Genomic DNA, 6838 nt, shown 5'->3' on the forward strand with positions numbered 1-6838 from the left:
ACTTTGAAAAATTAAGAGAATGTAACTGTGAAATGGTAAACCACAACAAAACACTACTGAAATAATCCAACTCTTGCATTTCAACGAAAGAAATTCAAAATGAACTTTGAAAAATTAAGAGAATGTAACTGTGACAAGGTAAAATACGACAAGACAATACTGAAATATTCCGACTTTAGCATTTCAACAATATAAATTTATAACAAACTACGAAAGCTCTCTATAGTGTAACTGTGACAATGTAAAGCAGAGCAACAATCTACTTAAATGTTAAAAGTGTTGCACTCCAGCTACTTAAATTCAAAATGAAATTTGCACAACAAGAGTATCTATTTATGTAAGAGTCAAACAAAGACAATAGACTACTGAAATAATACAAATCTTTAATTTCAACTATATATATTCAAAATGAACTTTTAAAAATCAATAGAATGTAACTCTGACAAGGTAAAACCACGACAAAACACTACTGAAATATTCCAGCACTTTCACTTCAATGAAATGAATTCAAAATTAAATTTTAAAAAATCAAGATAATGTAACTGTGACAAGGTAAACCACAACAAAACACTACTGAAATAATCCAACTCTTGCATTTCAATGAAAGAAATTCAAAATGAACTTTGAAAAATCGAAAGAATGCAACTGTGACAATGTAAACCACGACAAAACACCAATTAAATATTCCCACTCTTGTATTTCGACGAAATAAATTCAAAATAAACTTTGAAAAATCAAGAGAATGTAACTGTGATATGGTAAACTACAACAAAACACTAATGGTGGGGGGGCAGCCAAAAGTTGTGGGGGATGGGGACCCTTTTGTGGAGCCAAAAAATGGGGGGTAAGGAGTGACGGGGGCTCGGGGGGCTCGTTGGGGGCCCAGGAGCACTTGGGGGCCTTTTGGAGTCTTTGGGGTTGGGGTAGAGGACCTCACAACACTGTTCAAATTAAACTTGTGTATTATAACGACCACAGAGTTTCACTCTCAAATTCTCTTCTAAATCATCTTCTAAAAAAATCTTCTAAAATACCTCAAACGGTTCCGCTTAAATCATCTTCTAAAATGTTTCAGAACAGTTTCACCCAAATAATCCCTAAACTTAATTTCTGCGTGTTCCTTTTGTTTTGGCATCCCTGCGCTGTCACATTTGAAATTCCTAAGAAACCCTTTCCCGCGTTAATCTCTTCATCTCTAAGATCGTCATGTGTCATGTGTCATGTATCATGTTTCATTCGCCACGGAGACAATGCACTTGGAAAAAAAGTTTGGGGGGGTTGGTGGGAGAGGGGGTGGATGTGTTGGAGAGAGGGTGGAGGGATAGGGTTGAGGGATAGGGGTAGGACTTGGGGCCCAAGTATCAGTAAAAATTGTTTGTCTAGTATGCATCTCAAATCATCCAAGAAACATCCATCAAAGTGATAAAAATCCTGTTTTTTCATTCTCAGTGAGAAAAACAATAAAAACATGCATAAATGGTTGTTGAACTTATGTCTACATCCAAAATTGTTGCTGAACTTATGTCTACATCCAAAATTGTTGTTGAACTTATGTCTACATCCAAGTTGTTGTTGAATTCATGTCTACATCCAGCAATTGTTGTTGAACTTTTGTCTATATCAAATTTGTTGTTGAACTTATGTCTACATCCAAGTTGTTGTTGAACTTATATCTACATCCAGCAGTTGTTGTTGAACTTATGTCTACATCCAGCAATTGTTGTTGAACTTATGTCTACATCCAGCAATTGTTGTAACCATCCATGAAACATCCATCAAAGTGAGAAAAATCCTGTTTTGTCATTCTCAGTGACAAAAACCATAAAAACATACATAAATTATGTACTCGTCGCGCAGGTACCCCCCTCTCTAATGACTATCACAAGCCCTGACGGGCCGAATTCGCATTTCGGAGTCATAAAAAAAATCATCAAAATAGCGAAACAACTAAAAAACTGGCTAAACAATAAAAAAAACAATAATATCAGAAAGGCAAAGCCATTAATTAGTAAAAAAAGCGTCAAATACAAGGAAGTTAAAAAGGTAAAAACTAAAACCAAACCAAAAAAAAAAGATTGAGATAAAAATAGCGCTAAAAAGGCTTACAAGAGAACATATAAACAAGGGGGAGGGAACGAAAGAACCAAACGGACACAAACTTGGGTGTCACCAGTACCAAAAAAAAAAAAAATTCTGGCGAATATGAATTCTGGCAAATCTTCCCCTTGTAAACTTTCCCCGTTGACTTTAACCCCCCCTGGAGAAAATCCCCATTGCAGAAAATTTACCCCCTTCTCCAATAGTGTCTGTATGCTTTCCAATAACAAATGCTATACGTAAACAATGGGCAAATTCCATAACTTACAAATTTTTCCAAAGGGACTGTTGAGAGTCAAGTTATCCCCAAAGGCATAGTTACTGGACTTTTCACCATGCTGAGTGAAATGGCTATCTCAAAATTCTGAAAATTTTGATCGGTCGACCTTGAGGAAAAAAAGGGGATGGGAGAGGCTAGTTGCTACCTAATCGTTTTAGTTGCTTAAAAGGGCACTAAAACTTTTAGTTTCTATTTGAATGAGAACTTTCACAATATTCTAGGACTATTGATCCGATGCGATCACCCATGGAAAAAAAACAGCAAATAAACACGCATCCATGATCTTTCTTCTGGCAAAAAACAAATTTCCACATTTTTGCAGATTGGAGCTTGAAACTTCTACATAAAGGATCTCTACTACGTTGAATTTGATGGTGTGATTTTCTTTAAGATTTCTTTACTTTTAAGGGGTGTTTTCTCCTTTTTTTCCAAAATCAGGCAAATTATTCAGGCTCGTAACTTTTGGATGGGTAACATTAAACTTAATGAATCTTATATATTTGGAATCAGAATAATAAGCCAAATCTTTTGATGTATCTGTTAATATCAAAGATCCGTTTTTTAGAGTGTTGGTTACTATTGAGCCGAGTCGCTCCATACTTACAGTTTCTTACCACGAACTGTTTGATATGTCTCCACTGTCCTTAAGAGCTTTACCCACAGCTGTTCCCGAGATAGTGCAGATACACCCATTTTTTTATCGTGATTCACATGGTGTCTTTTGATTTAATTCAGTATCAGCCTCAACATTCCCTCAAAGTATCAATTTAGTGCCCTTAGCCGTTACTGATATATTGCACAAACCCCCTTGTTGATTATAGGAGACGTGGCTAACAACTAAGAATTTGCTATATTCACGGCCCTTGGCCCAGGACATGTCGGAGCTATATCATAAGAGGCATATTTGTTGGACCTTCCGACTATCTTGAACAAAGTGAATATTTCGAAATTTTAATCAAATGTCCCTGAAGCTTATGGAATTTAGTAAAAAGAGCAAGAGATAGGATTTCCCCCTCCAATTCCTTTTGAATCTTAATATGGCCACAAGAACTGCCAATTTCCAACCCCATTAGCACTCTCCAAGGTCTCTACGACTACCCCCTCCTTATGAAGTAGATCTGAAAAATAATCATATATATATATATATATATATATATATATATATATATATATATATATATATATATATATATATATATATATATATATATATATATATATATATATATATATATATATATATATATATATATATATATATATATATATATATATATATATATATATATATATATATATATATATATATATATATATATATATATATATATATATATATATATATATATATATATATATATATATATATATATATATATATATATATATATATATATATATATATATATATATATATAATTTCTAATATACTGAGAACACATTTGTACTTGTCACGAGAGACTTCCTGAGGGGGGGGGGATCAGACCCTGTCTTGGATAGAAACGGTATTTTTAAAACTTACAATTCAGATAATTGATAAATTAAACGAAAACTTACCAAGTTTGAAGTTTGGTTGTAATTCTACTCCAAAGAAGGAGCGCCAGCGTAGCTGAGAGTTCAACTGAGAGATAGACGCGTGCAATCGCCTCGATTGACCAAAGCAACACCAGTATTTTAAAGTCATTATGATATTCAGTGGTTAAGCTCATGATGAAATACTGAGAGTTCAACGGGAAGGGAAATTGGGAGGGCAGTTGAACTCTCAGCTACGCTGGCGCTCCTTCTTTGGAGTATAAATAAAATCGAAATTAGAACTTGGTAAGTTTTCGTTAAATTTATCAATTCTACACCAAAATGAGCACCTGAGCTCCGCCGTGGAGTTTAGCTGAGATTTTAAAGTCCAGCATGAGCTAAACCAACATTAATGATCAATAATAGCCCTATTCATAAAAAGGGGCTGTTTTACAAATTTTCATTTATAGTAAGATATTTCAAATATAACAAATGACAGTGAATAAATTCAAAAGACAGATAACTGCTGACCACTTTCAATTGGTTTATTATAAAACCTTGCAAACGTTTTGGCATTTTTCCAGCCTACATATTTTATGATTTGATCTATATCAATTCCTCTTGCTTTAAGGTGGGACGTTGAGGCAGATCCTGTGCTATGAGCACCATAAACACTGATATCTATACCTGCAAGGAATAAAACTTCTTTTATCCATCTAGAAATAGATGACTTGGACGCAGCAGTATAAGGCTTACGATATGTAAGAAAAATTGCGTCGTTTCTATTTGGATATGATGTCATTCTAATATACCTAGTTAGGTGCGTCGCCAGACACAGGGACGACTCTTGAAAAGGCCGAAATTTAACTTCTGATTTGTGGTTGCCCGGTTTCGATGTTTTTAACAACACATTGATTTGAAAATCAAAACTTCCTTCGTCATTGTGTACCAGATTACTAAGTGATAAACTGGCCAAAAACTGAACTCTTTCACAAGCTGATAAAATAAATAAAACTGCTAATTTTTGTGTTAGTGTCTTTAATTGAAGATTTTCGATATCCCAAGCTGGCAGTCTAAAGAGATCGAATACACATTTTACATCCCAAATACTTTAAATCTTGGGTAGACTAGGCCTTCTATTAAAGACACCTCGCATGAACTTCTTAGTGATGTGATTACTGCCTAACTGAAGGCTTTGTAAAATTGCCGATAAAGCACTCCTCGCAGTATTAATAGCACTGTATGCAACACCTGAGTGAAAAAGTTCCGTAAGAAAGGTCAAAGTCTCCGGTAGAGTTGCCTCCAAGGCCCTGATTGTGTTTCTTCCACAAAAGTCAATCCATTTTTCAATGTAAACTTTGTACTGGCGCTTAGTCGGATCCCGCCATCCATCCATGATAATATCGACTGTGGAGGGAGAATATGCTTCGTGGTGAAGCCCTTGCCGGAGACGACATAAGCCGCTAGGCGTAACATCTTGGACAATGGATGGCGCAAGGTCGGATTATGTGGGAGAGACAAAGTAAAAATATCATTTGGTAGAAATATTGGACTTCCTATTACAAGCTTTAATGGTAAGGGATGCCATACTTGTGTGGTCCAATTTGGAAAGATCAAAATACCAGTGACCTGATCTGTTTCCACCTTCTGAAGGGTCCTCAGAAGTAAACTGAATGGGGGAAATGCATAAAAGAAATAAGGCTTCCAATTCATTGCAAATGCATCTACGAAAAAACATTCTGGATCTGGTTTCCAAGAAACAAATGGTTTAATCTGAAAATGTAATCTAGTCGCAAACAAATCAATATCTATTGACCGACATATCAAAAAATTCAAAATAATAAATATTTCAGAGTCCAATTTCCATTCCTTTTCATTATCAAATTTTCGTGATGCTTTATCCGCGACCCCAGGCACATATTATTATATTAGCAACCCCAGGTACATATTCTGTAAATATCCACCCTTTGACCTGCAATACTACCTGCCAGACCTTATTTGCGAAATATTTACAAAATTTAGATTTTGATCCTCCCATTTTATTTATATAAGCTACTGTGGTTATATTGTCAGAACGCAGCCGAACATGCATGCGTTTAATATCCTGGGCAAAACATTTTAATCCCAGATAAACGGCCTTCGTTTCTAAGACATTGATATCAAATCTCTTCTCTTCTGAAAACCATTCACCTGTGGCCGTTTTCATGGAATATTCATCCACGAGTGCCCAACCTAGTTTCGACGCATCACTACACGAATATTTTTCGATTGATCTAGACTCAATTGCTTTAGAAGCATGATTGGCATTATCCAACCACCATTGTAGTTCCGAATTTACATCGAATGTTAAAATTATCCTTCCCGCAAAATTACCCTTCGCTTACCTTAATACTTGAGTTTTCAACGATTCCGCTTTCCGGTAATTTAAAGGCCCTAATTCTACTGCTGGAAATGTAGAAACAAGAAATGTTGTAAGAATTTTTGAAACTAAATGTATAACTTTTTTAATTTTTCTTTCCGGCAGCAAAATACGCATTGATCGCGAATCTAACAAAAAGCCCAGAAATTCTATTTGTTGGCTTGGAATGAGAACTGACTTTCCCGTGTGGATCACAAACCCCAGATCTGACAGTAATTTCGCTGTTTCATAGACATTATTTTGACATTCTAAATATGAGCTTCCTAGAAGGAGAGAATCGTCTAAATACACAACTGACAAATACCCTTTTCTACAAAGCAGAGAGATAACAGGTTTCATAAGTTTCGTAAGAACCCTTGGAGCAGATGATAAGCCTTTTGGCATTGAAGTGAACGCATAAAAAAGGTCAACTTGAAAACAAAGCCCCATTTGATCATAAAAGTCAACAGGGCATGAATAATAAAAATCGAATAGATCAATAGAGGCCATATAACAATTTTTTGTCATCAAAAGAACCGCAGAATGAACAA

The 6838-nt window shown here is 35.2% G+C and overlaps 1 pseudogene; it reads right to left on the reverse strand.

The window, feature by feature from the left end:
* Positions 1–4397: 4397 nt before the first annotated feature.
* Positions 4398–5393, reverse strand: LOC148938603 (uncharacterized; annotated as a pseudogene).
* Positions 5394–6838: the final 1445 nt, after the last annotated feature.

The sequence above is a fragment of the Artemia sp. Qi Xiang Cuo genome, unplaced genomic scaffold, assembly GCF_049724085.1.
Source record: "Artemia sp. Qi Xiang Cuo unplaced genomic scaffold, ASM4972408v1 HiC_scaffold_3085, whole genome shotgun sequence".
NCBI lineage: Eukaryota > Metazoa > Arthropoda > Branchiopoda > Anostraca > Artemiidae > Artemia > Artemia sp. Qi Xiang Cuo.